The 26,398-nt window shown below is 41.7% G+C and overlaps 1 protein-coding gene across 1 annotated transcript in view; it reads right to left on the bottom strand.

The window, feature by feature from the left end:
* The window catches only part of ATG7 (autophagy related 7), a 254,848-nt gene that overhangs the window by 100,130 nt on the left and 128,320 nt on the right, over positions 1 to 26,398 (bottom strand). The gene's annotated exons all lie outside the window — the stretch shown is intronic.

The following is a 26,398-nucleotide window of genomic DNA, read 5'->3' on the forward strand; positions in this document are numbered from 1 at the left end:
GAATAGAGAGCCCAGAAATAGACCCTCAACTCTATGGTCAACTAATCTTTGACAAAGCAGAAAGAATGTCCAATGGAAAAAATACAGTCTCTTCAACAAATGGTGTTGGGAAAATTGGACAGCCACATGCAGAAAAATGAATTTACCCTAAAGATACAAATGTAGTGATCCAAAGGGGCACATGCACCCAAATGTTTATAGCAGCAATGTCCACAATAGCCAAACTATGGAAAGAACCTAGATGTTCATCAACAGATGAATGGATAAAGAAGATATGGTGTGTGTGTGTGTGTGTGTGTGTGTTTCTATACATACATACATACATACACACACACAATGGAATACTATGCAGCCATCAAAAGAAATGAAATCTTGCCATTTGCAATGACATGGATGTAGCTAAAGGGTGTTACACTGAGCAAAATAAGTCAATCAGAGAAAGACAATTATCATATGATCTCTCTGATATGAGGAATTTGAAAGGCAAAGTGGAGGCTTTGGGGTAGGGAAGGAAAAAATGAAACAAGATGGGATCAGGATAAGAGACTCTTAATCTCACAAAGCAAACTGAGGGTTGCCGGGGGGAGGAGGGTATGGAGAGTGTGGCTGGGTTACAGACATTGGGGAGGATATGTGCTATATTGAATGTGGTGAAGTGTGTAAACCTGGCGATTCACAGACCTGTACTCCTGGGGCAAATAATACATTATATGTTAATAAAAAATTTTAAAATTAAAAAAAATAAAAATATAAAAAATGAGAAAAAGAAAAAAGACATTTTTATCTGTAGCTAATGTAATTCTGTATATATAATTCTATATATAAAGAATAAAACATAAATTATTAAAATTAGTATTTTATCAAGGTTAAAAAAAGAAAAATTATTTAGGTTTTCATGGATTTCTTTGATAAGTAAATGTTTTTTCTCTATGGTTAAGCACTTCTAATTGTTATTAAGATAAATTTATTAAATTCTTTAACAGAAATAAGTTGTTTAACCCTTAAAGTTCCCCCAACAAAGTTGTTATTATTTCCATTCTACAATGAAGGTCTAAGTCTCAAGATGCTGCTACTACTACTGCCCAAGGTTACACAGCTAGAACTTTAATATAGGGAACTAGGATCTAGAACCTCTTCTGGAATAAAAAGTTCAAAGCCCTCTCCCCCACTACAGAAGAGCCATCGCTTCTAGCTTCTGGCTGTCACCAAAACTTTCTGAATTAAACTTGATTTTCATAGCAATAACTTTCTTCTTAACATTGTTTTTCACTCAGGGAGTATTTAATTAAATGGTATAATTACAAGTCCATCTGGCTTTACCAGGCTGTGGAAAGCATACCCCTCCACTGGTGGGAGTAGAAATGTGCAGGTGTTCTAGAAACCAGCCTAGTAGCTGGGGGCATCCAGCTTCTGTGGGTACGAGATAATGCTTTAACAAGAGAGTGTAGTTAATTAGAGAGTCAATAAAGGGAAAGTCAATTAGGAAAGCTGTACTGACTATATAATACTTTTTCAGAGATTTTATTTATTTATTTATTTGTTTGTTTATTTGAGAGAGCGAGCTAGAAAGTGTGCACTTGTGTGTACAAGCAGAAAAGGGGCAGAGGGAGAAAGAGAATTTCAAGCAGACTCTGTGCTGAGCGTGAGCCCAACATGGGACTCAATCGCACAACCCTAAGATCACCCAAGTCAAAACCAAGAGTTGGATGTTTAGCCAACTAAGCCACTCAGGAGCCCCAAGAGTATAATAATTTTAAAAAGCACATTATGCCTCTAGTTTGTCAACCTGCTTTCAGTTAGGATGGACTCTCAGGCTAGTTTGACTCCTTTATTTATTTATTTAGAAAGATGTTATTTATTTCTTTGACAGAGAGAGCACAAGCAGAGGGAGTGGCAGGCAGAGGGAGAGGGAGCTGAGCAGGGAGCCTGGAGCTTGATCCTGGGACCCTGGGATCATGCCCCGAGCTAAAGGCAGACACTCAAAGGTCTGAGCTATCCAGGCGCCCCTGGACACCTTTAGTTTTGAATGCCCAGCACCGTTGGGGTTTCTAGTAATGGCAAACATTTTCTTTCTTTCTTTTTTTTTTTTTTAAAGATTTTTATTTATTTATTTGACAGAGAGAGATCACAAGTAGGCAGAGAGGCAGGCAGAGAGAGAGGAGGAAGCAGGCTCCCCGCTGAGCAGACAGCCCGATGCGGGACTCGATCCCAGGACCCTGAGACCATGACCTGAGCCGAAGGTAGCGGCTTAACCCACTGCTAACCATGCTCCTTTACAGACCCTGCCTCTCTGGCCCAACTTGACTGGTCCCAGAATGAGCAACAGACCTAAGCTGGGCCCTGGGTTTTTAGTCAGGGACCCGAGAGGCCGGTCCATGTCAGATGATGCAGCTATAAATTAGGAGGCTGTGGAGCTGCCAGCAGCCATGTTTCCTGTCTTGCGGAAGAGGCCTGTCTGCAGGGACAACCCCTGTTCCTGTTATTCCTGAACTGCAACTTTTCCCAAGGTGTGCCTGATTAACCTCTCTTTCAGTTGTGCGCAATGCTCCATTGTTTCTGTTTGCCTCTGGTAATTCAAGTTGGGTCTATTTCACTTGAAACCAACAGAGTCCTGAATAATTTAGAAACAGTACCAGGAATGGAGAGCTGAAAGGAAGCAAGCCTAAATGCAGAAAAGTGTAAGACGAGGTGGGAGGGGGAGCCATAAGAACCTTCCACATCTGGGGTGGAAAAACTCCCAATTGCTGCTACAGGCAGTAAAACAATCAGTTTAACGAGGCCAGAGGTTTAGGGGATTTAGGGAAACATCAGATTATTGGAGGCACTGTCTACTTCTTGCAACCTTTCATACAGGGCAAGAAAGAGATGCCTCCCTGAAAGGTGGCCCAGCCAGAAGCAGATAAGGACAGCACAACTAGTATCTAATACCTTGAAGGTAGACCTCTTATGCTTTTGGTCAGCACTCTGAGTCTTTTTTGACTTGCAAAGGCTGATTTTTTTTTTTTTCCCTGCAAGCTGAAGTGAGCTGTTGTTACAGAAATGGTGGGGGTCTGATAAATGGATAGCAATCTATGGGAAGAGCCAGGGCTCTTATCAATGGCTACAGGAAGGCTGCTCTGAACCCAAATGCAAACTGAGAGCAGGTACCCAGCAGAAGTCCTTAAATTAAGTCCCAAAAGGATAAGCAGGGGCTCTTAAACAGCTTTTTTTAAAATAATTTTTTAAAAGATGCATTTCATTTATTTTTATTATTTATTTATTTGAGAGAAAGGGAGCAAGAGTGGGGAGGAGGGGCAGAGGGTAAGGGAGAAGCAGATTCCCCACTGAGCAGGGAGCTGGATGTGGGGACTTGATCCCAGGACCCTGGGATCATTACCTGAGCTGAAGGCAGACACTTAACTAAGTCCCCCAGGCACCCTTTTAAACCACTCTTAGAGGCACTGGTCTCCAGTTACAAACAGAAACCATGATGACTGAGTAGATTTTATTTTACTACTAAAGATGTGTGTGTGTTTGTTTGTTTGTGGGATGGGAGAGGGGGGCAGAAGGAGAGTGGGGAGAGAGAGAGAGAGAGAATCCCAAGCGGATTTTGTCCTAAGCATGGAGCCGGATGTGGTGCTTAACCCCACAACCCTGAGATCATGACCTGAGCTGAAATCAAGAGTTGGATGCTCAACCAACTGAGCTATATGATGTATACAGCTATACATTAAAACCCTGAGTAGGTTTTAATGACTGGACCTCTCAAGGTTTAGAGCAATTCCCTAGATTCAGATTCCACATCTTAGAATGAGAGCACAGGATAAGATTATCTCCAAAGTGTCTTCTTGGTTTTAATCTTTTGTTCTTGATGATTAAATATAATATAAAGCTTTATTATTTTCTTAAAACTACCAGGGACAACTCTCCTCATTTTAAGCATTAAATGTAAAGGCAAATAAATGTAGGGGTAAGAGAGAGTAAGCACTTGCTTGTGAGTCTTTGCTCAATTCACTGTGCACTCTCACACGACAAATTCAAATTTCCTCACCCGCAAATGGGGATCTTAGATACCTGTCTTCATGCGGCAGTGAGAAGGAAAAAACGAAAGCCTTGTGACTTCTCTTAAGAGAGAGTATGTTGTAGAAATCCTTAACTGGATTAGGGTAACACCCTTTCTAAATACAAAGATTGTCAGCCCTTCTGAAGCCATTTCTGACCCCAAACACTGCTATAGTTTTCATATGTCTACAGAGAATGTGTTCCCCAATGGACACAGAACTGGCCTGGGGGAAATATCAATGTTGCCTCATCCCTGGCATTTCTGATTTTCCCTTTCAGTGTCCTATTTCACCTGTCCAGAACTGGATCCCTGTTTCCCTGGCTTCATCTTACCCAAAGATCATACAGCCAAACTTGTAAAATATTGATCCAACATGGTGGATCAATTTCATCCTCTCTTCCTGGGTGTGTAACTGTTTTGAGACTCAAAAAAAAAAAATGCCATAGTAATGGTGGTAGTGTATGTATTGTGAACAGGATAGCTACAGAAACAGTGGAGATGGTCATGCCAGGTGGCTGCCAAAACACTCTCCCTTAATGGCTTCATACACATGGACTGAGTTCAGGTTTGAACTAACTGGCACCCTCTCTGTGAAGCCTGTCTGTTCTTCCCAGGCATAGACAGCAGCTCTTTTCTTTGTGCTGCCACAGCATTTTTTAAGAATGCTTATTATCTCACTGTATAAAAATTGTTACAATTTATAGGTCTCTGGTTGCAATGAAATTTGTGGAGACAGAGACTTTGACTTATTCATTTTTCTACTGTGTGTCTTGTACAAAGCAGGAATTCAATAAATTTTTGTAGAATGAATTAATGAATTATGTGTATCACAACATCCTGTTATCCTCTCGAAAGAAAAGTAACCTCAGAAATCATGCAGTTTCATCCTTAACTAGATTATGGACAGCAAAGATATGGACTTGTGATTGTCCAAGGCAGATGTTATTACTCAGCCATGAACCTCTCTCTCATGACATCTGAGCCAGGCTTGTGAACCCTTTTCAATATAGTTTACCATGCAGACAACTCTCCTGCTGGAGCAGGCTGGTTTCACATCCCTGAAGTAGATTAAAGACATCTTGGGACGAGAGGACACATGGCTGATGTATGATGTTCTTCACGCCAACAAGGAGATGTGCAAAGCAATGCTACACTGTTCTTTGGAATTCAAGATGCCATCTTAAAACAATGTGAAAAGAACCCAGTAACTCAGACAGTTACTCAGTAACTCAGACCCCGTTATGAAGCGCCACAGCTGCCTACTTTGTAAACTGGTTATTGCTGCTATAAATGAAACATTCTGCCCTGAGGTGGTTCAGAGCTGAGATGCTGAGCTGTGTAACTGGTGGTGAGTTAAATCTCTGTGTGATTTCAGAGATGTGAGAGGCAGTATAGTACAGTGGTTATGATTACAGAGCTCAAAGCACTGTTCCTAACTCACATGGCCTCACTATTATAAGGATTGCATGTATCAATATAGGTAAGGTACTTAAAAGAGTGTCTGGCACATAAGCACATTAAGAGTAAGCACCAGCAGCTATTATTATATGTGGCCTGGCTATAGGCTACCAACCAATCAGTATAATAAGGCTTGGTCTACACTGGCTCTCTTATTCATGATTCAGTGGTTTCTTTATTAACTGATAGCTATTGCTTTGATAAGAGGCTATTAGAACAAGCATGGCAGGATGACAAACTGTGCTCGCATTTTCCTTTCCTTTCCTTCCTCAACTTCAGGAGCCTTTCTTTAAGTTTTCTAAAATAATAACTTAAAAAAAAAACCCCACAGGGGCACCTGGGTGGCTCAGTGGGCTAAAACCTCTGCCTTCAGCTCAGGTCATGATCCCAGGGTCCTGGGATCGAGCCCCACATCGGGCTCTCTGCTCAGCAGGGAGCCTGCTTCCCCCTCTCTGTCTCTGCTTGCCTCTCTACCTACTTGTGATCTCTGTCTGTCAAATAAATAAATAAAATCTTTAAAAAAAAAAACAAAACAAAACCCCACAAAAAACAACTTGGCTCTTGTCCGTTCTCATTCTAAAGATTTTTAGGCTTAATTATTTCTATGGTATTGAGGATAACTTTCTTAGATCTTTTTTTTCTGAACCAGGAAGGATGTACATAAATATAAAAATATTTGTCAGATTCTTGGTGAATGTCAACCAAGACATGTGTCTGAGATGATACATTATAATTTTATGTATCATGCATACCATAATCATATTGAAATATGGGGCAAACCTCATGTAACACTCTGCAGAGATATCAGAAAAGGCATTCATTATGTTGACACTTTACTGTAAGTGATCATCATTAAACATGTCATTCCTCCTCTTTACCCTGAGATCACGACTCTTAGGATAGAAAGTGAAGCTGAAGTCAGAGAAGCAATTAGCTAGGCTGTGAGAGAAAGATTATCTTGTTGAAACCCATACTCTTTTTCATCTTCTATCCTGATTCACAGAATCAAAGAGTTTACTGTCTTCAATTTTCTAATAAATATTTTTGGAGAGCATGGAGATCCAGAGTAGAGAAGTGATTTGCTTATGATTGCCAAGTGTGTTAATAAGATGTTGATAAGACCCAAAATTCTAAGCTGGTTTTTCTTCTAAAATACCAAGATGCCTCTCTAGACCACTGAAACAGAAAATAAGGAAATCTGCTTTGAGTAGTCAGTTATAAATGGAAACTCTTTTTCTTTCTTTTTTTTTTTAATATTTTATTTATTTGACAGAGGGAGACAGAGAGAGAGTGAACACAGGCACAGAGGAAGTGGGAAAGAGAGAAGCAGGCTTCCTGCTGAGCAGGGAGCCTTCTGTGGGGCTTGATCCCAGGACCCCAGGATCATGACCTGAGCCAAAGACAGATGCTTAACAACCGAGTCACCTAGGCATCCTAAATGGAAACTCTTAAAATGTATTATTTTGCTGTAGTAAAATGGAGAGCTGTTTTGAAAACATTAAGGCAAAACTTCCACAAAAATCAAAGTTCTCTCGGAAATATTTCTGTTGCAAAAACACTGATTAACTGTTAAAGGCATTCAACATGAGTCATTAACTTAGAGTTATGGGCCAATTCCCAAACTAGGAAATCAGTTCATTCATTCAATCAATACATACCTACTTACTCCGCGCCAGGTCCAGAGACTAGACTGTCCTTGTTGTCGAGGAGCTCAAGGTCTTGGACAACTATTCAACACAAGTGTTACTTCTTCATCTCTTAGGTGTTCATAACAGACATCACTAATTCAATATATGACCATCTTTCCAGCTAAGCTTGAAATTGGCCTAAAAAATCCTTTCAAGAGACCCCCTCCATGTGGCCATGAGCAAGCGATAAGAGAGGCAACCAAATTTATCTGTCATCTCGGCACTAGTATTGTTACTACATAGTTATTAGATGCTAAGCAACTGGAAGTCCTTATGGTAGGTACTAGAACCCTAGTTCCCCCATGCAAAAGAGCAAAAGAACGTAAACTCTTATTTAGCGTTGACTTAAGTTCTGGATGGAGTTCAATTCCCTTAGGTACCATAAGAACCCTTGATAAAGGCTCACGAAAGACCAGTTATGTCCCAATAAGAGGCATTCCTCTTTGACTAGAACATTCCCTTTCAGCCTGGGCAGCACAGCCCTCCATCTTCTGTCTGCCATCACCCATGGTTGCCATCTGCTGCTGCAGAGTCAGTCACACCCCTTGCCCCAGAGCAGCTGCTTTTCACATTTAGTGATTTCACCAACTGAGGAAAGAACCAGTTACCGACAGTGCCGCCTAGTATGGTTCTTCCTGCCCCCAAGAGTTTGGGAAAAAATATTTCTGATCTCCTCCCTTTCAAGGTGGACTCGAAGACAGATGTAGGGCCTCTGTTCTATAAGCCTGGCATCTTTTCGTCCTTTGTTAGAGCAGTTTTTGGGGGGTCGGATGGGGGGGGAACAGGAAGAGGTCCTTTCCTTTTAATGGCTTTTATAATATCTTTAAACATTTTAATTATCAGTGATAGATGAATAAAGGCCTTGAGAAGCCTTGCTTCCTGGAGGTATGTTATTACCCCACAAAAGCTGAGTGGAGAACAGAGCACAGTGCTGTCTGCAAGGAGACAGGTTCGAAGGTGCCCTTTCTTTGTGCCCCAAAGTACATCTCCCTCAGAATGTGCAGACTTTTGTACACTGATCATCTGCATCTTCAGGTAATTCACCTCCAACAGCTGGGCCTCAGGGAGACCAAAGACTTTAGAAATACAGATGTAGCACTAAGAGAAAAGGGTGACATAAATTAGGCTTAAACAAGGAAGAGAATGCCACAGGTCTCCACTTTCCATTACATATTCCTGTCCTAACAGTAACGGTGTTCTTTTGTTAGGTAGACATGATGGCTGGTACTGGGTAGAGTATAAAGAAAAAACAAGGTTTTTCCCCTTCCCTCAAATGTTTACTTTTCCTAAGTAAGACAAGATGTAGTAATGATAACTAAATACCATGGGATTTAAGTATTAGAATATATAATGTTGCCCCCCAAAAAAGGTCCAAAACACAGAATTACCGTAACACCTAGAAATTTTACTCCTAGGTATATACCCAAGAGAAGTGAAAATGTTTGCTCACATAACTTACACACAAATGGTCACAGCAGCATTGTTCATAATAGCCCCCAAATGGAAACAACCTGAATGTACATCAAAATGGCTCAACAAAATGGGATCTATCCATATAAAGGAATAGTACCTGACCTTAAAAAGGAATGATGTGCTGGGGCACCTGGATGGCTCAGTGGGTTAAGCCTCTGCCTTCGGCTCAGGTCATGATCTCAGGATCCTGGGATCGAGTCCCGCATCGGGGTCCCTGCTCAGCAGGGAGCCTGCTTCCCCCTCTCCCTCTGCTGCTCCCCCCACTTGTGCTCTCTCTCCTTCTCTCACGTTCTGTCAAATAAATAAATTCTTTAAGAAAAAAAAAAAGGAATGATGTGCTGACACACGGTACAACACAAATGACTCTTGAAAACATTATGCTAAGTAGAAGAAGACAGTCACAAAAGACCAGCTGCTATAGGAGTCCATTGATAGGACTTGTCCAGAAAAGGCAAATCTATAGACACAGAAAGTAGATAAGTCACTGCCTAGGGAGGGAGGAAATGAGGACTGGAGTACTGGGTTTCTTTTTGGGGCAATGAAAATATTCTAAACAGACCATGGTGATGGTTGTGTTACTCTGAACATATTAAAAAAAACCATTAAACTGTGTATTTTAAAAGGGTGTATTGCAGGATATGTGAATTAGATCTCAATAAAGCTGTTATTAAAAAAAACACAAAAGCACACACAACACTATACAGGCTCAAAGGAGGGATAAAGAGTTTTCTGGCTTAGATGGTTTGAAAAGAGGTATTTACATTTTGAGGAGAAATCCTTAACTGGAGGTGGGGTGGATGGATAGCAACACAGTACAAGCCAAAGGACAGGGGTGCTCTAGACTTGTTAAGGTGGGAGCGGGACTGGGGACATGAGGCTGAAAACATAGTTGTGGGGCACCTGGGTGACATAGTCGGTTGAGCGTCTAACACTTGGTTTTGCCTCAGGTCCTGAAATCAGGGTTGTGAGACTGAGCCCTGTGTTGCGCTCTGCGCTCAGCAGGGAGTCTGCTTAAAATTCTCTCTCCCTCTGCTCCTCCCCTCTGCTCTCTCTGAAATAAATAAATCTTGAAAAAAGAAAATATAGTTGGTGTCAGCATGAGTGAAATCAGAGGGGTGGATGACAGGCCTGGTGAGGGCAGAATCCATTCAGCCTTATGAGTGTTGCTGCTTCCAGGTCAACAAGGAGCAGCATGCTAATCACCTCTCTGTCTGCCTCTCCTACAGCTGTTAGGAGAAATAGAGGACACTGGAGCAAGGAGCTGCTGGGAGGCTGCTTCCACTCCTCTTCAAAATGAGTCCTGCTGAAGTCAGGATCTGTTTCCGACACCCTACCCTTCACCTGCGATGAAGAGCTGGATGTGGGACATCAAAGGGCAGAAGAGGATCACTGGGTGTCTGGGAGCCACTTGCCAGAAACTGATTTTTCTGGACCAGGCTATTTTTTATATCACCATCATTATTGTTTGGCATGTACAAGTCTTACTGGGTAAAGGGAAGGAATGAATTCTGTGAGAAATTTTAGGACTTTACTACTTGAGAGACATTCCACTTAAAAATTAATGACTTATTTCCTGAAAAGCCTCCAAAAGTCAACAAGGCATTTTAATTATCTTCAGTTTCCAGGTCTAGGAAATGTTAGTTCCTCTTGCGTGAAAGAATGTTCATGCACACCTCACTCTGTATAATGTGTGGCTCCACGTGGTAATTTTTTTTATTACACTACTATAATTACTGTTTATACATTAATCATACATGAGAGAAATAAAGCTGACCCTTCATAAATCACTTCTTTCAGTAAGCCAGACTATTTTTCTATACATTGTGCTATTGATCACTATTGATCATTTCATAACAAACATCTGCAAAAATACAGCTTCCTGGAATTATGGTCTGAGTCTTATCTATGTTTGTATTCTCTACAGCAGCGCCGTCCAATAAAACTCTCTGCAATGATAGAAATGTTCTGTATCTGCACTGTCCAGGAAAGGAGCATTGAACACTTGCCTTGTGGATGGTGTGATTTAGGAACTGGAGTTTTTATTATTTTAATTTTCATTAACTTAAATTTAAAGAACTACATGTGGCCTGTGGCTGCCGCAGTGCAGCCCTACAGGATCCAGAATAATACATTTGTTTCTTTTAAGTGTTCAATAAACATCTGTTGACTGAAAGAAAATTTGTGCATAAATAAACAAATTCTGAGCTTCCTCTATATGCAGGCACTCTGCTGGATGTTGGGTATATGAGTGAAACACTGACCCCGAATGAGTTAAAACTCATGCAAGGGACAGCAAACTCGACCCTGATAAACTCAAGCCAAACGTGAACTTTTTGGCTCACATGCCTGGAAAGACTAGGATAATGATGCCTTCAGGGCAGCTTGGCTAAGGGCTTCAAGGATAACACCATGACCATCCTTGTCCTCACCCTCTCCCTCCTCAGTTAGACTCGGCTCTCTTCCATGTGTGGTCTCCATGCTCAAACTGGCTCTCCACTCATAATCGCTAGAGAGCTGCCCCAGCCCAGAGCTCACACTGTCAAAGCTCCAAGCCCTGACCCCAGTCTCCCAAGCCAAAGGCTCATTAGATCTCTTTGGTCATGACTGGGTCAGAACAGATGCCCAGTTCTGCACCAGTCATCACGGCCAGGGAAATATGATGTATTGACTGACTTGGGCCACAATTACACGCTCCAACCCTTAGCCAAGGGTGGAGCCAACTCCACCAGAAAAGCACATGGGATGAAATTAATGTCCTAGATGGCCTCCCAGAATAAAGCCAAGGTGTGATCATTAGGGAAGAGTCAATTTTGCTAAGTAGCAAACAATAGACATCTGTTGTAGTCTCTGAAGAGCTCTGTGTCTCCCTAGGGAAATCTTAAAGAAAAATGCTGGTTGGTCAGATCTGTTCACCAGATAGTAAAGAAAATATTATCTTAAAAGAAATACTCAATTTGCAAGATCCATACTGAAATGACAGTAATGTTTACTTACACAGAATTTCCACTGATGTTCACTTCTCCATACCTTAAAACCCTTGAGGGTTACATCTATGAAATCTAGAAACCTTTAGGAGGGAGCAGTCAGGTGACCAGGGCCTGCTGTCTGCAGCCTTCCCTGCCTGACTCAATCTGGGAGTCCAGATGTCTCCTTCTGTGCCGCCCTGTCACCGAGCACACCGAGGGTGTGCTAGACCTTAGAAGTCCTGACATGTGTGGATGCAGGCAGAGCAGACACAACGCAGCCCACCCAGGGAAGGGACATAACAACTGCCAATTCACACAATGCAATGGGAATTGTCTATTTTCATAAGGGCTACTCCAAGAGAGATTATTTGTGGGCAGGATGACTCACGAGAGAGACAAATGAATTCACCCCACAGAGAAGACAAAGAGCTTGGAACATCACTGAAATGAGAAAAATTCGCCAAAACAGCTGCAGCACTTTAGGGCCTTTTAAATAGCCTCCTTCTGTCTACTTCTCCACCCCTTTCTAGCTGTTCCCTCTCTCTCATTAAACACTGATGAGGCTTTGCTTTTGTTGGCTCCAAGGGCTAGCTGAAGCTGGGAAATAGTCTTTTTAGCAAGCATATCGTTTTATCCCTCAGAGTTTTCTGGTATTATCTTTTGTGAAGATGATTCTGGATTACTCTGAAACTCCTTGGCTTGTTTTTAGGTGGAAAAAAAGTTAATAAAGCTCGTGGACAGGACTTTCTGCATTTCGAGGACATCCAGTGCTCAGCCCCATGGCAAGAAGGCCCATGACTCCCTCTGCTCTCCTCTGGGAATCCAGAGACCGCTCAGTCCCCTCAACATCAAAGTGACTACCCCTCCTTCTACTGTACAGCGAATGTTCTCACTGGAGTGTGGCTCTCCAGGCATGGTGGAAATTGTTGCAGATATTCCATGCTTGGTAAGAAAGGAGGGGCTGTTTGCAATATCCTCTCTGGGTTTCCTGGATTGCTCCGTTCAGCAGTCAGTGGGCCTATCCCCTACCGGACTGGAACGGGGCCTGCAGGAGCCCAGAGACTATGCACTTCCAGCACACAAGAACTGGGCCTCCCTCGGCTTGCCAACTGGCACACAGTAGGTGCTTATTGAATGACGGTCAACTGTGGAATATTATTGGTAACTTGGAGATAGACTGTGCATAAAAAATACTAAACAGAATGGGTCTAAACACTAATGTCTGCAATACTTGCTATTCCAATAAAGTGTTCAGCTCTTTGACTTTACCCAGTAAACCTCAGTCTCCCAATCTTAACAAATTCTCAACTCTAAGGTGACTCAACTTTAAAGTGCTCTTTATTATGGGTCTCAAGCCTGTGTAAACTAGTTAACTGGTTATGTAAATGTAAGTTAGTTAACTGATTTCCCAGTCCTCAAGGGCTAACTCCAAAGGACTCTAATTCACATTAACATACAATCTGCCCATTTAAAGTGCACCATTCAGTGCACTATTCACAGTTATGCAACCGTCATCACGATAGAATTCCAGGACATACCATCTCCGAAAGAAACCCAGTACCTATTAGTGGTTACTCCTCTATTCCCCCCCAACTCTCTCCCTACCCCTAACCCACCACCCCCACCAGCTCCTGGCAACTATCAATCTACTTTATGTCTCTGTCGATTTTCCTAATCTGGATATTTTATATAAATTGAGTATCACTCATTTTTTTTAAAGGCCCTTTATTGTATTTTCTATGTATGAGCTTTCATACCAAGTGCTGGAATCATGGACTTAGGTAAAATCCAGTGCCTGCCTTCCAGCCACTCATAGTCCAACAACAATTGCTGAACGCAGAACTCTCTACGTTTCCTATTGAGCATAACAGCCACACTGCATATTAGCTGGCAGAGGTCCTCTGTACCAGTGGGATACTCAGGCCAAAAGGCTCATCACTTCCTTTTGGGTTCAACTCTACCAGGTAGATGGTACCCAGTGCTCCATCTCATGTGCTGATTGGGCCTACAAATGTCTACCTTTACTCCTACTTATTTGATCAAGCAGCACCTGTACCTGACCTGCCCTTTTCAAAAGACTCTGTCTTTGGTAAAGAATCAGAAGTTTGGCGTTATTTTTAAATGCACCCAACTTGTCTTTTTCTTTCCATCGAAATCAAAGGAATAAAGAATAAACGGACAGTTAGCAGAGGGGCAGTGGGTGGAAGATGGGTTAAATAAGTGATGGGGGATTAAGGAGGGCACCTGTGGTGAAGAGCACCAGGCAATGTGTGGAAGTGTTGGATCACTATGTTTTACACCTAAAATTCACATTACACTGTATGTTAACTATACTGGAATTAAAACAGAAATACACACACACACACACACACACACACCCCAAATGAGTATCTTTCTCAGGTTTCCAATAAGGTATTTGGGATTTTCCTGTGTGATAACGACCATAGTTAGCATATCCAAGGTGGAATATACTGAGGTCTTGCTGTAGATCTTGAAAATAAGGTTAGCCTTGCAGAATGGAGCAAGTAAGAACTGACATGCCCTGGGAGACATTAGCCATGTGTGGAAGTGAGGCATCTGAAGAGACTGTAGAAATGCAGTCGAGGAGATTGGGAATTTCCATCTTCAATCAAAGTGACAAAGGACTGATGGCTGAAGATATATTTTAAGTAAGAGAGTTACAACCTACGTAACCCTAGATTGTTCGTATTTGGTAACAGGGTCCATGTGGATTTTTAAGAAGTCTCAGAATTCACGAAAGAATTTGTTAATGTCTCTGCTGCTGTCCAGAACTTAGCAAGGTGATCTCACTGGAAAGTAGATCCCTGCAGAACTTGGGGTATCACAGCTCCAGTGCAGTGATCATGAAATCTGATTATATGTCTCCCCAGGTACATATCGGGGGGTGTGGACAGAACAAATTAAACAGCCTCACTTATACATCAATCTCTTATGAGTTTGGCTGTTGGGGAATTAAACCCCGAGAGTCTTCATGCTCTGGCAGAACCCAGTTTCTGACTTGAAAAGGTAGGACCCATAGAACATGATGATTTACCAAAGCACAAATCTGGAGAACAGAAGTTTGAGAGGTATGAAAACCATGGCTGAACATACAAAGGTCTGCCATTTAGAAGAGGAATACAACTAGTTCTAGTCAGGACCAACAAAGCAGTTGTAAGAACACAGGCTCTGGAGCCAAACTGTTTGGCTCTGACACTTATTAGCTACATGAACTTGGACAACTTAGCCTGCATGCACCTCAATTTCCTCCTCTGTAAAATAAAGTGGTTGTGAAGATTAAATGAGATAATCCAAATAAATGCTTAGTATGACATCTGGAACACAGTAAGTTCTCAGAAGTTAGCCATCATGTCATCACTGTCCAAAGACGACAGACCACCCTGTGAGAGGGGGCGTCTCCCAGAGTTCAAATCAAGGCAGAGAGATTTGTCAACTGAGGACCAAATACAAACTTACTTACTTCAAAGCCCAGGACTTCCAATTAGCTCCTCAGCCCCTCAAACTCCTGCTACATACAATTCAAAACGAAAAAGCTATCTCAGTAGCCAATGTGTTGCTCATGTGAAACTGTCTTTTTTTGGGGGGGCATTCAACCTATGTATACCTTATGTACAAAGCAGCTGTTAGTCAAAAATAATAAGGGGACAAGGTGGTCCTTGCCCTCAAGAAGCTGAACATCAAACGGAAAAGAGAGGATCACAGAATCACACAGCGATACAGACATGTATGTTGGATTTAGGCCAACCATACATTGGCGCTTAACTTTTTATTAGAGAGCCATCACCAAGAGAAGGCTCAGGGAACTCATTTCATTCTATGGAACATGACAAACCTATTAGTATACTAAACCAAAATCAATCACATTCTCTCTCCCTCCATCTCTCAATCTCCTTCTCCATTTTTCTCTCTCTCCTTTCCATTCCCTTCAGGGTGCAGCAAAGTAGCACGATGGCTCTGGGACCTTCCAGTCTCAAATTCTCAGGCTCATGTGCTGGCCGGCCCATGGCAACAACTAGTGAAGGTAGACAAGCTGCTTCCATGTTGTGAGTTCACACAGGATTCTCTGGCAGGACACTGAAGGCTATTTTTTATTTGTAACTACTGCTTGAATATCCTTCTGCCTCTCAACTGTTAAGTCCAGAGAAGACAAGTGGGTTTTCTTCATCATGTAGCACAGACAGGCTCTCACATACTTATTGAATAAGGCAGGTTTATCCCCCTGGCTATTATAAGTAACATCTGTAAGAAAAACCACTGATCCTTATTCTCTTAGAGTATCCCCTTCTCCCCACCTTGATGGGTTCTTTCTGTGACATTCCAACCACATTCCGGGCTTCTTTTAGGTTCCACAGGATCTGGTTGCTGCATTTTAAGCACATTACTCTCCTGTAAAATGTCAGGTAGGGGAGAGAGGCCCCTTGGTCTGCCTTGCATTTTGTGGACAAATACCCAGCACCAAAGAACACCAGGAGGCTCCATTCAGGTTGGAATAGTCACCAGTTTACTGATTGCTCTGTTGCCTCAAGAAATTCATAGCACCTTCGGGCAAAGGAACAACAGTGTGGTGTTTATTGAACTCTACATCTGGTAGCAATTTGTTCAACAGCAACCAGCTTTCCCCCCTCCTTCACTTCAGTCAAATAATCCACAGGGGCCCATAATCCCCCACAACTGTTCAGTTGTGTGAAGCCTGTATTGTGTCTTTATGTTCCTAATTACAGATCTGGGTTTATCAACAAGTTTCAGCATGGTAAGTAATTTTTAAGACTGCAGAGGAGACTAAAGGCCCATGTCTTGAGGCAGGGACACTGCTACTGACCATTGCCGTCTGGACTGAAAGAGGAAGTGGCACACTGGGCCCTGTCCACAGGTCCCCTGCCCCCATTTGGTCAGAAGAGGCAGCCAGAGCACAACCCTTTCCCACCCTAGGAGGTGTGGCCTTATAATGGTGTGTGGGAGCTTGGGAGAAGGAATAGCTGAGTTTTATCCTAGAATTAGACATTTGTGTACTACAGAAAAAGGGAGAACCCCTATGCTTCGCTCTAGGAGAAAATTCTCCCTTTGGAGGCTGGCTGGGAGGGAGACTGAGCAGCTAGTTTGCTAAGGCCTCAATGAATAAAGAGCACTTAGGGATACCAGTAATTAGGTGAGAAGATGAGGTAAATTCAGAAAGCAGAGTAAGTCAAGTTTGGGGGCAAATCTGGGGACTAGCCTCTCCTTTGGAGGGGACGATGCTGCTCTCACCTTCACCACATGGTTCTGAGGGAGGCTGCCAATCCCCAAACCTGGCCTGTGGCCCAATCTGGCCAGTCACAGCAGTCCATCCCTCTCTACTGCAAGTGGTCCAGAGAAGGCATGTGACTCAAGCCTGGTCAATCACAGACTATGTCCCAGGGTTTCCCTTTTGGAGCCACCAGAGAAAATATTCCTAAAGGAAGAACGAGATTTTGGAACTGCCTGAGGTCATGTTTTTTGCTAAATGGGAAAGAAAGAGTACCTATTTGCAGTGAGAGAAAATGGTGCCAACAAAGAGGGAACAAAGAGGTACAATAAAGAGAAAAATGGTTGTGACATTAAATCCCTCTCTGTAAAGTCCCTGGAGCCAAGATTCCATGGCTTAGCTACACATTCTTTATATATGTTAAAGCCAATTTGAGTTTTTGGTTTCTGCCATCATGACCTGGGTCTAGAGGGCTACCAGTGGTGTTTCTCTGATAATGATGGCTATGATGGCCAACTAAGTAAATGCAAGTAAACACTGAAAAACACGTGCCATGCAAGTGTCAGATAGTGATCGCATACAATCACACGTTATTAGAGGCAGGTGTGCACTAGAAAAATGGCTGACTAGACACCAGGAGAGGGGTTTCTTTAAAAAATTCTCATTTGGGGGACTTCTAAAGACACACAGAGGTACATGGAATGGTACAATGCCTTCTCTCAGTACCCCTCCATAGGTCCAGTAACCACTGACCCATGTGCATGCCAGGATAGCAGGGGCTTTGACCAACTCTTCCTGGAGCACAGCTGTTCCCTTTGTGCCTTGGTTCCAGGCCTGAGAAGCCCCTTGTCTGACTGGAAGTGAAAGTCTGGCTTCTGGCAATGGGACAGAATCTTATAGCAAAAAAACAAAAGTCAGGAATTTATGAGTTCAGCCTTATCAGACTGTACTCGGCCCAGACTCATAAGCTGACATATGCCTCATGCCTTCCAAAGCTCATTTATGATTTCTTAGCATTGTCTTTGGATGTGTATTTTGTTATGATAGAAAACCCTATTAGTGTTGCAAGAAAATCAGCTACAAAAAATTTTTTTTGAACACTGACACTACCTTTCCTTTGTGGACTAAATTAAGGAGTTTCCTCCTCTTTTTTTTAAGATGTATTTATTTATTTGAGAGAGAGAGAGAGAACACCAGCAGGAGGGACAGAGAGAGAGAATCTCAAGCAGATTCTTTGCTGAATGCAGAGCCTAATGCAGGGCTTGACCTCACAACCTGAGATCATGATCTGAGCTGAAACAGAGTCAGATGCTCAACCGACTGAGCCACCCAGGTGCCCCAAGTTTCTTCCTCTTTAAAACTCATTTACAAAAAGACATTAATGTTCAACAGAGAAATAGTGTCCTGGAATACCTAATATAGGGAACACACAAGGAGGATGATTCAAAGACTATTTTATCAATATCATGGAATATTATGTTAGAAGGGTTATGGAAATCTCTAATCCAACTCAATCAGATTTTCTAGTAGACGTATGCTTTAAACATCAGTATTTTTGAAAAGTCAATTCTAACAGACAGCCAGGGTTGAGAACCACCCCTCTAACTCAGTCAGTACCTTTATTTATTATATGAGGACACTAAGTCCCAGAGATATGGGACTCTAAGACAAACAGTTCATCTGGGATTAGAACACAGGTCTCCAGGCTTCATTGTATCTTTCAAGTGAATAATCAGGTCATCCTATTGTGTTTTCTTTTAACAGGGGCTACTTAAGTGGGACATACAAGAATTTTTACAGTTGAAGTAGAGAAATAGAGAAGTAAAACATCAGGGAAGAGGATTCCAAATTATTAATAAACATAAGCTGTTTAACCTCCTGATAATAGGAAACTACAAATTTTTTTTCCAATTTGTTTATTTTCAGAAAAACAGTATTCATTATTTTTTTCACCACACCCAGTGCTCCATGCAAGCCGTGCTCTCTATAATACCCACCACCTGGTACCCCCAACCTCCCACCCCCCCCCGCCACTTCAAACCCCTCAGATTGTTTTTCAGAGTCCATAGTCTCTCATGGTTCACCTCCCCTTCCAATTTACCCAAAAGCACATACCCTCCCCAATGTCCATAACCTACCCCCCTTCTCCCAACCCCCCTCCCCCCAGCAACCCACAGTTTGTTTCGTGAGATTAAGAGTCACTTATGGTTTGTCTCCCTCCCTATTCCATCTTAGGAAACTACAAATTTTTAAAGAAGCATAATGTCATATTGTTACATATCTAACAGATTGGCAAAAATTCTTAAATATGGCAGTACCAGGATTTTAGCAAGGAAATATAGCCACAGAAACTCCCATATAATCACTTAAGTTGGTACAATTGCTCTGAAAGACTGTTTGCCATGATCTAATAATGTTCAAGATTCACATTTTCTATGACCCAACAATTCTGATCTTAGTTATACAACCTAGAATGTGCATTTTCAATGTGGGTAATATTATTTCCACAAAAGAACAAAATTTGATTTTTGATAAGGGAAAAAATCTTGGCTATCACAATGGCTTGTGGCCTTCCAAAGCTCAACTCTGCCCAATAAAATCCTACTCTTTAGGATTAATTTTACAGTTTTTAGTTTAAAATTAATCAAGCTTTCTACTTAGGAGAGCTGATATAGGAAAAATAGGTTGAGAAACACTGACAGAGAAACACTGCTTATGTAGCCTAGGAGATAAATGTAAGAATGCTCTGACTCACACTCTTTATTATAGTCCAAACCGGACAGGCTACCGGTATCCATTTACAGTAGAATCGACAAACTGCAGCATATGTAAACTATAAAATACTATACAGCAACAAGAAGGAACAAATTTCAGCTGCACACAACATGTGTAACCTTCACAATGGTCAGCAAAAGAAGCAAAACACAAAAGATCATATAGGGCTCACTCCCATATATAAAAGTTCAAAGTCAGGCAAAGTGAATTATGTTGTTCATACACCCAGCTAAAGTTGTTATGTAAAGCAAGGAAATAACTATCATAAGAGTCAGCAGGGCATTTACTTCAAGGGTTGTGATTCAGGAAGCCAAACATGAGAGGGGTAAAAGGGAATGCTGTACTTTTTGATCTGGGTGTGAATACGACAATCATCTTCTTATATCATATACATAATGTTTTATGCTTTCTTCTGGTTTATGTAATAGCTCACTTGAAAATATTAAGATATAGGGGCACCTAGGTAGCTCAGTTGGTTAAGTGCTGCCTTCGGCTCAGGTTATGATCCCAGGGTCCTGGGAACAAGCCCTGTGTCAGGCTCCCTGTTCAGTGGGGAGACTGCTTCTCCCTCTCCCTCTGCCACTCCCTCTGCTTGTGCTATCAAATAAATAAATAAATGCAATCTTTTTTTTAAAAAGGGGAAAATATTAAGATAAAAAGAAAAAGGGAGGGGAGAAAGCTCTTGATCTTTGCCATTTTCATTTTCCTAAAGCATTGTTGGATCAGTGGTCATTCCTCTGCTCCAAATGAACATGGTGCTTTCAGACCTTCCTTATATGATCTCATGAGTACCCCAGCCTTGGGTAGAGAGTCAGAAACCATCTTTCAAAGGAGGTTGGCACTTGAGTTAGACGGGCCTGCAGGAATACCAGCCAGACCCCATGGGGGAAGGAAACAGGACTTGACCAGATGGACGGGCTCAACCAAATCTCAAGTGGGAAGAGGATGGGGCAATGGGACAGAAGTACGCAAGACAGAACTGCAGAGAACGCACAGGGGCATGTGAGAGACAAAGCTATTCAACAGTCCTTTTTAAGAGTTAATTTCAGAATAGAATAAGAATATTCTTTTAAAGATCATGATGAACTGAGAAGTTGCAACTGTTTGTTAATAGGAGGTTTCACACAGATTTATTTGAAAGTTAATGTGTTTTCTTATACCTGGACTGGAATCAAGTGGTTTTCTATAGGTTCTTCTACAACAAAAGCATTTGTTGCTAATGTTTTTGATGCTCAAGTTCCAGTTAATACAAATTATTTAAGGGTTAATGAATGTTTCAAGTTTAATTCAAGACATTTAGGTTCAAAGGCCTATGGTGTAGCAAGAAAAAAATGTATTTAGAAAAACTATAGCAGTTTTCCATATGGCTCATTTGCATTTAGCCTAATGAGAACTGATACTTCTATTACACTTCTAAGATTTCAAAGCACACTGTAACACCAACTTGGTGGGGGTAGGTGTTATCCCATTTATCCCATTATACCTTAAGTTTAGTAGCATAATTAAAAACAAATCAATTGGGGCACAGTGGCTCAGTGGGTTAAAGTCTCTACCTTCGGCTCAGGTCCTGATCCCAGGGTTCTGGATTGAGCCCTGCATCAGGTTCTCTGCTCAGCAGGGAGCCTGCTTTCCCTTCTCTCTCTGCCTGCCTCTCTGCCTACTTGTGATCTCTGTCTGTCAAATAAATAAATAAAATCTTCAAAACAAACAAATCAATCCATAGCAGCTTACTATATTGGTAATTCAAAACTCAATGATTTTGTCTTGCAACAATAAGATCTAAATATTTCTAATTTAGCACTGATTTTTTTTAACCAGATGACTGAATAAAGACAAATGGGAGCAAGATTTTAACTTCTCTTATTAGGAAAAAGTAAAGGTCAGGAACAAACAAGTTGTCTCTTATCTGTCCTTTTCCCATTGGTTAAGTCTGGAGATAGAATCATGAATGAGTAAAACCTCACTCCCACAGATTTTAAGATGCCAGTCTGTTCTTAAAGACATTTCAAGATTAAGAAAGCACAAGGGAGGCTGGCTGACCAGGGTCCAGGATGGAAGAGTGAAAGAAAACATGCTCTTCAAGAATGCCGTTGGAAGGAAACAGACAAAAAGCAAAACTACTCTTTGAAACTGCTCAATCTGAAAGCAGAGGTACTCTCTGTAAAGCAGAACGCATCCGTATCTTCCTATCTGCTCTCAGGCACATGAACCGTATTGTAAACCTCAAGATATAGATAAACACTGAGCCAAGTTAAGTTTAACAGTGTCCAGTCAACTTAGCATATCGGTTCAGTTTTCTGAGCTGTAAAATGTAAGATCCATCTGGGACGCCTGGGTGGCTCAGTTGGTTGGACAACTTCCTTTGGCTCAGGTCATGATCTCGGAGTCCCCGGATCGAGTCCCGCATCGGGCTCCCAGCTCCACGGGGAGTCTGCTTCTCTCTCTGCCTTTCTCCTCACTCATGCTCTCTCTCCCTGTCTCTCCCTCATATAAATAAATAAAATCTTAAAAAAAAAAATGTAAGATCCATCTCATAAGACTGGTATGGCACCAAAGGCTAGGTATAAAAGTTCCATGAAAAATGCAGATGATGGGGGCGCCTGGGTGGCTCAGTGGGTTAAGCCGCTGACTTCGGCTCAGGTCATGATCTCAGGGTCCTGGGATCAAGTCCCTCATTGGGCTCTGTGCTCGGCAGGGAGCCTGCTTCCTCCTCTCTCTCTCTCTGCCTGCCTCTCTGCCTACTTGTGATCTCTCTCTGTCGAATAAATAAATAAAATCTTTTAAAAAAAATGGAGATGATGTAATCAGCCTTAGTTGCTGTGTCTCTCTTGGTAATTTTCATCAGGGATCTCAGATGCTCCCATGCCACAGCCCATTCTGGATTGCCTTCTCTCCTTCTCTCCTACACTTGCAGTGCCAATCTTCAGGAACCAGTTCAAATCCAACTATTTCCCAGAGCCCATCCTAGGTTCCTGAAACCTACAGGAACTTCCTGTGCCATGTGTCCAGCTCTCTGTGCACACCTACTGCCCTGCAGCCTTGGTTACTCATCTGTTCTACCAACCTAACTGTGCCACGTCAGCCTCCTGAACACCTGGTGTGTGTACCTCTTTGAATCCCCACACTGCCATGAACTTGACAAGGAGTCAACATTTGTTGATTGACAGAAGCCCTGACTAAACACGAACAATATTTAATTTAAAAACAATATACATCTTAGGACATCTCACATCCCTTCCCTCCTTGGTCTCCTACAGCTAATGGCAAAACAAGACGGATCAAGACTAAGATTTCAGAACCAAGAGTCAATTTAATTTTATAATACCAAAACATGGAAACCCCCCAAATTCAACACAGCAGCTGTTACGTTTGCAAATGAGAAGGGTCAGCTGTAAAAATATAGCCCCTGGAATAATGGTCACAGGGCAAACTGCAGGAACATCTCCCCGGGACCTCTACTGCTGATACAGTCAGGAAGTCAGGGCCAGTGGTGCCCTCGGCCAGTGGCCCTCCTCTTCCTAACCCCTACTTTCTCCGTGTCAGACTACATCTTGAAAAACTGTTCCCATCCAATAAAATGCACTACTTTTATCTTACTGTTTTTATAATTCAAAGGCATATATAACTGTCAATAAGAACTTTTGACTGGATCAGGCTAAATGGCATTCCATTCCACTCTGAGACAACAGAATTCAGGAAAACCAACTTGATCAACGTAACTTCATGTCCTAAACATTTTATTTCTGCTTTGGCTTTACAAAATATTGAAAATAGACTTCACAGTCCCATTCCTACCTCCTCAAAAGCCTCAGGCACTGGGCAACCACATGGGAGGATGAACAGGAACCCACTGCTCAGGGCCAGTTGGCTATGAAGTTTGGCTCAATCAGGCTATGATGCCAACGTGATGCCTGGAGATGCATCACTGGCATGAGGCCTGCCTGGAGCAGCAGAACCTCTGAGCTACGCTGCCAAACAGGGGAACTGTCTCTCCCCATTCAGAAATCAGGGTGTTAAGTGCTAAGAAAAAAGATGAAGTTCATACAGCAAGTGACTGATGCTGAATTTTTTTTTCAAATTTTTAAAGTATACAGATATAAATGAGGAAAAAAGCAAACAATGGTGTAAAAGGTGCTTTTAAAATTCTGTGGATGACTGGGAAAATAGAAACACATACTGCATTTTAGATGCCATGAGGGAATGATTTTTCACTATTCTGTAACAATAATGGTATTCTGTCTATATGAAAAGAATATTTGTATTCTTAGGTGATCCATGCCAAAAATTTAGAGGTGAGGTGTTATGGTATGTGAAACTTTCTTTCAAATCGTTCGGGAAAAGAGAAGGTATGTGAGTGTGTTTGTGATGTGTTGTGTGGATGTGCTAGCCACAGAAAAAAGGTGAGAGGAGGTGAGCAGAGACTAAGGCTTGGAAACCAAGGCACAATAAAAATGGGGGAAAAAATCACTATCTCATCTAGACAAAGTTCATTTCTACAAACAATAAGCTAACATGCTCTGACAGCCTGTCACAACAGAAAATCAACACTGCCCTTAGAAGCCAGAGAGAGAAAAGGAGAGAAGGAAGCACACAGGGTCCCAGCTATGTGCACTGGGGCTCCATGTTGTTTTTATTTTCTCTTTGGTTAAACACCTTTATTGAGATATAATTCACATACCATATAATTCACCCATTTAAAATATGTATATTTTATTTATTTATTTGCAAGAGAGAGAGTGCGAGTGAGAGAGTGAGCACAAACAGGGGGAGAAGCTGGCTCCCTGCTGAGCAAGGAGCCCAACGCAAGACTTGATCCCAAGACTCCAGGATCATGACCTGAGCTGAAGGCAGATGCTTAACCAACTATGCCACCCAGACATCCTTCTTTTCATGTTCTTATTGGATATGGTTATATCTTCTTCTGAGACATGTCTATTTAAATCCATTGCCCAGTTTTTAATTGGGTTTATGTCTTTTTATTATTGGGTTGCAAGAATTTCCAATATAGTCTGGATACCAGTTCCTTATCAGATATATGACTTGCAAAAAATGATTTAAATCACAAAGTTTTAAATTTTGATGTGCTCCAATTTGTCTTTTCTTTTGTTAGGTACTTTTTAATTTAACACTCACAATAGTTGTTGAGGAGTAGGAATTATTGAACTCATTCTACAAATGAAGAAAATGAAACTCAAAGTTAGGCAAATGACCCAAGGTCTCACACAGGGCTGCTACATATGGTCTTACCCTGCACACTGCAAACCGCTGAAAGGCAGCAGTTTGGCCATTTGTTGGGGCTCTGATATGGACTCAGGTCATCTCACCAGCCAGAGTTCAGGTACTATGAGTATTATAGTGTAATATGGTTTGTTTTTAAAGAAAATCCTTGGTTTTTATACATGGAACATTCTAAAGATGTTGCCATTACTTAAGGGCTTTGGAATTCATCGTTGGAACCAAGAGGTTGCCAAAGTGGCAGATTTAAGGAACACACTTGATTATGGTGTGGGGAGACTCTAGTTTATGAAGAAGCCAAAAGTTCAGGGCATCAAGACTGGACAATGAGGAAAAAAAAAAAAGACTGGACAATGAGGTAAGTTAAATTAAGCTGGCTTACACCATATTGAATTTAAATACACCACAATACATACCAATCAATATAAAGTATGAGAAATACTATTTTATGGCTCAAAATAGATCTAAATCTCTAAAGAATACAACAAAAAATGTTCCCAGCCATGACAACCCAGACAGGATAGACACTAGAACAGTTAGAAAATGTATAAAAAGTAATCATCTTGATATATTTTAAAACATTTTGACATAAAAACTGGCCATCGTTTTACTTCTTGCTCATACCAGCTATATTTGAAACAAAACCATCAGATTATTAGAGCTAAAAAGGACTTCACATATGGTTCAATCACTTTAATTTAAAGGGGGAAGTTGATACACAAAATTTTCAAGTTATTCACATAAGTACTCAGGAGAACATGAGCAGATCAAGAACTAAAATTTTAGGATGCAGTTTCCATGTTCTATTTCTCAATATCTGCTGTTTTAACTCTGCCTTTAGCATTTATGATTCTCTTCTCTCTCCCATACACCTCTAAGTGGATTATACCATCCAAGACTGCTCTTTGGAAGGGTGGAGACTCTGCCCAAACTTCATTGTTTATCCTCCAATTGGATCCTTCCCCAACACCAACTTATCTAAACATCTCAAATCCATGTAGATAACTCTGAAAGCAAATAAAAGGGATTCATTTTATGAAGTGAGTTCTGAAGGGATACTGCCAAGCCTTATTTCAAAAACCAGGCTCTCATTTCCAATCTAAGAATTAAATGGCTTTCTGCCTGTTGTTTCTGCCTTTCCTCTGCAATTAGGGGAGAAGGCCAAGGCTGTGTCTCCAGGGATTGCTTCATAAGGAAAAATCAAGGCAGGATACAGTCTAAGGATGGGCCAGTGCAGGTTGGAAGTGGGCGAGCACAGGCTGTGGGAAAAGTGAACTGGATTCATGAGCAGGCTAGGTCAGTCCCCACAGTGATTTCTCTCCATTGGAAACAGGTCTAAGTGCTGACACGGGGGTTTCCCACAGCTTCTACTGGCCTCCAAAGGCATATTTGTCATCAGAGGCTCTTGATGAAGCTGTACATAAATATCTGACTGTTGTTAAATACAAAACAAAACAAAAAAAATATTCCACAGGAACCAAATCAAAACCATCTGTGAGGGGGAGAGGCCAAAAACTCA

Source organism: Neovison vison, chromosome 6 (assembly GCF_020171115.1).
Source record: "Neovison vison isolate M4711 chromosome 6, ASM_NN_V1, whole genome shotgun sequence".
In the NCBI taxonomy this organism is placed as follows: Eukaryota; Metazoa; Chordata; class Mammalia; order Carnivora; family Mustelidae; genus Neogale; species Neogale vison.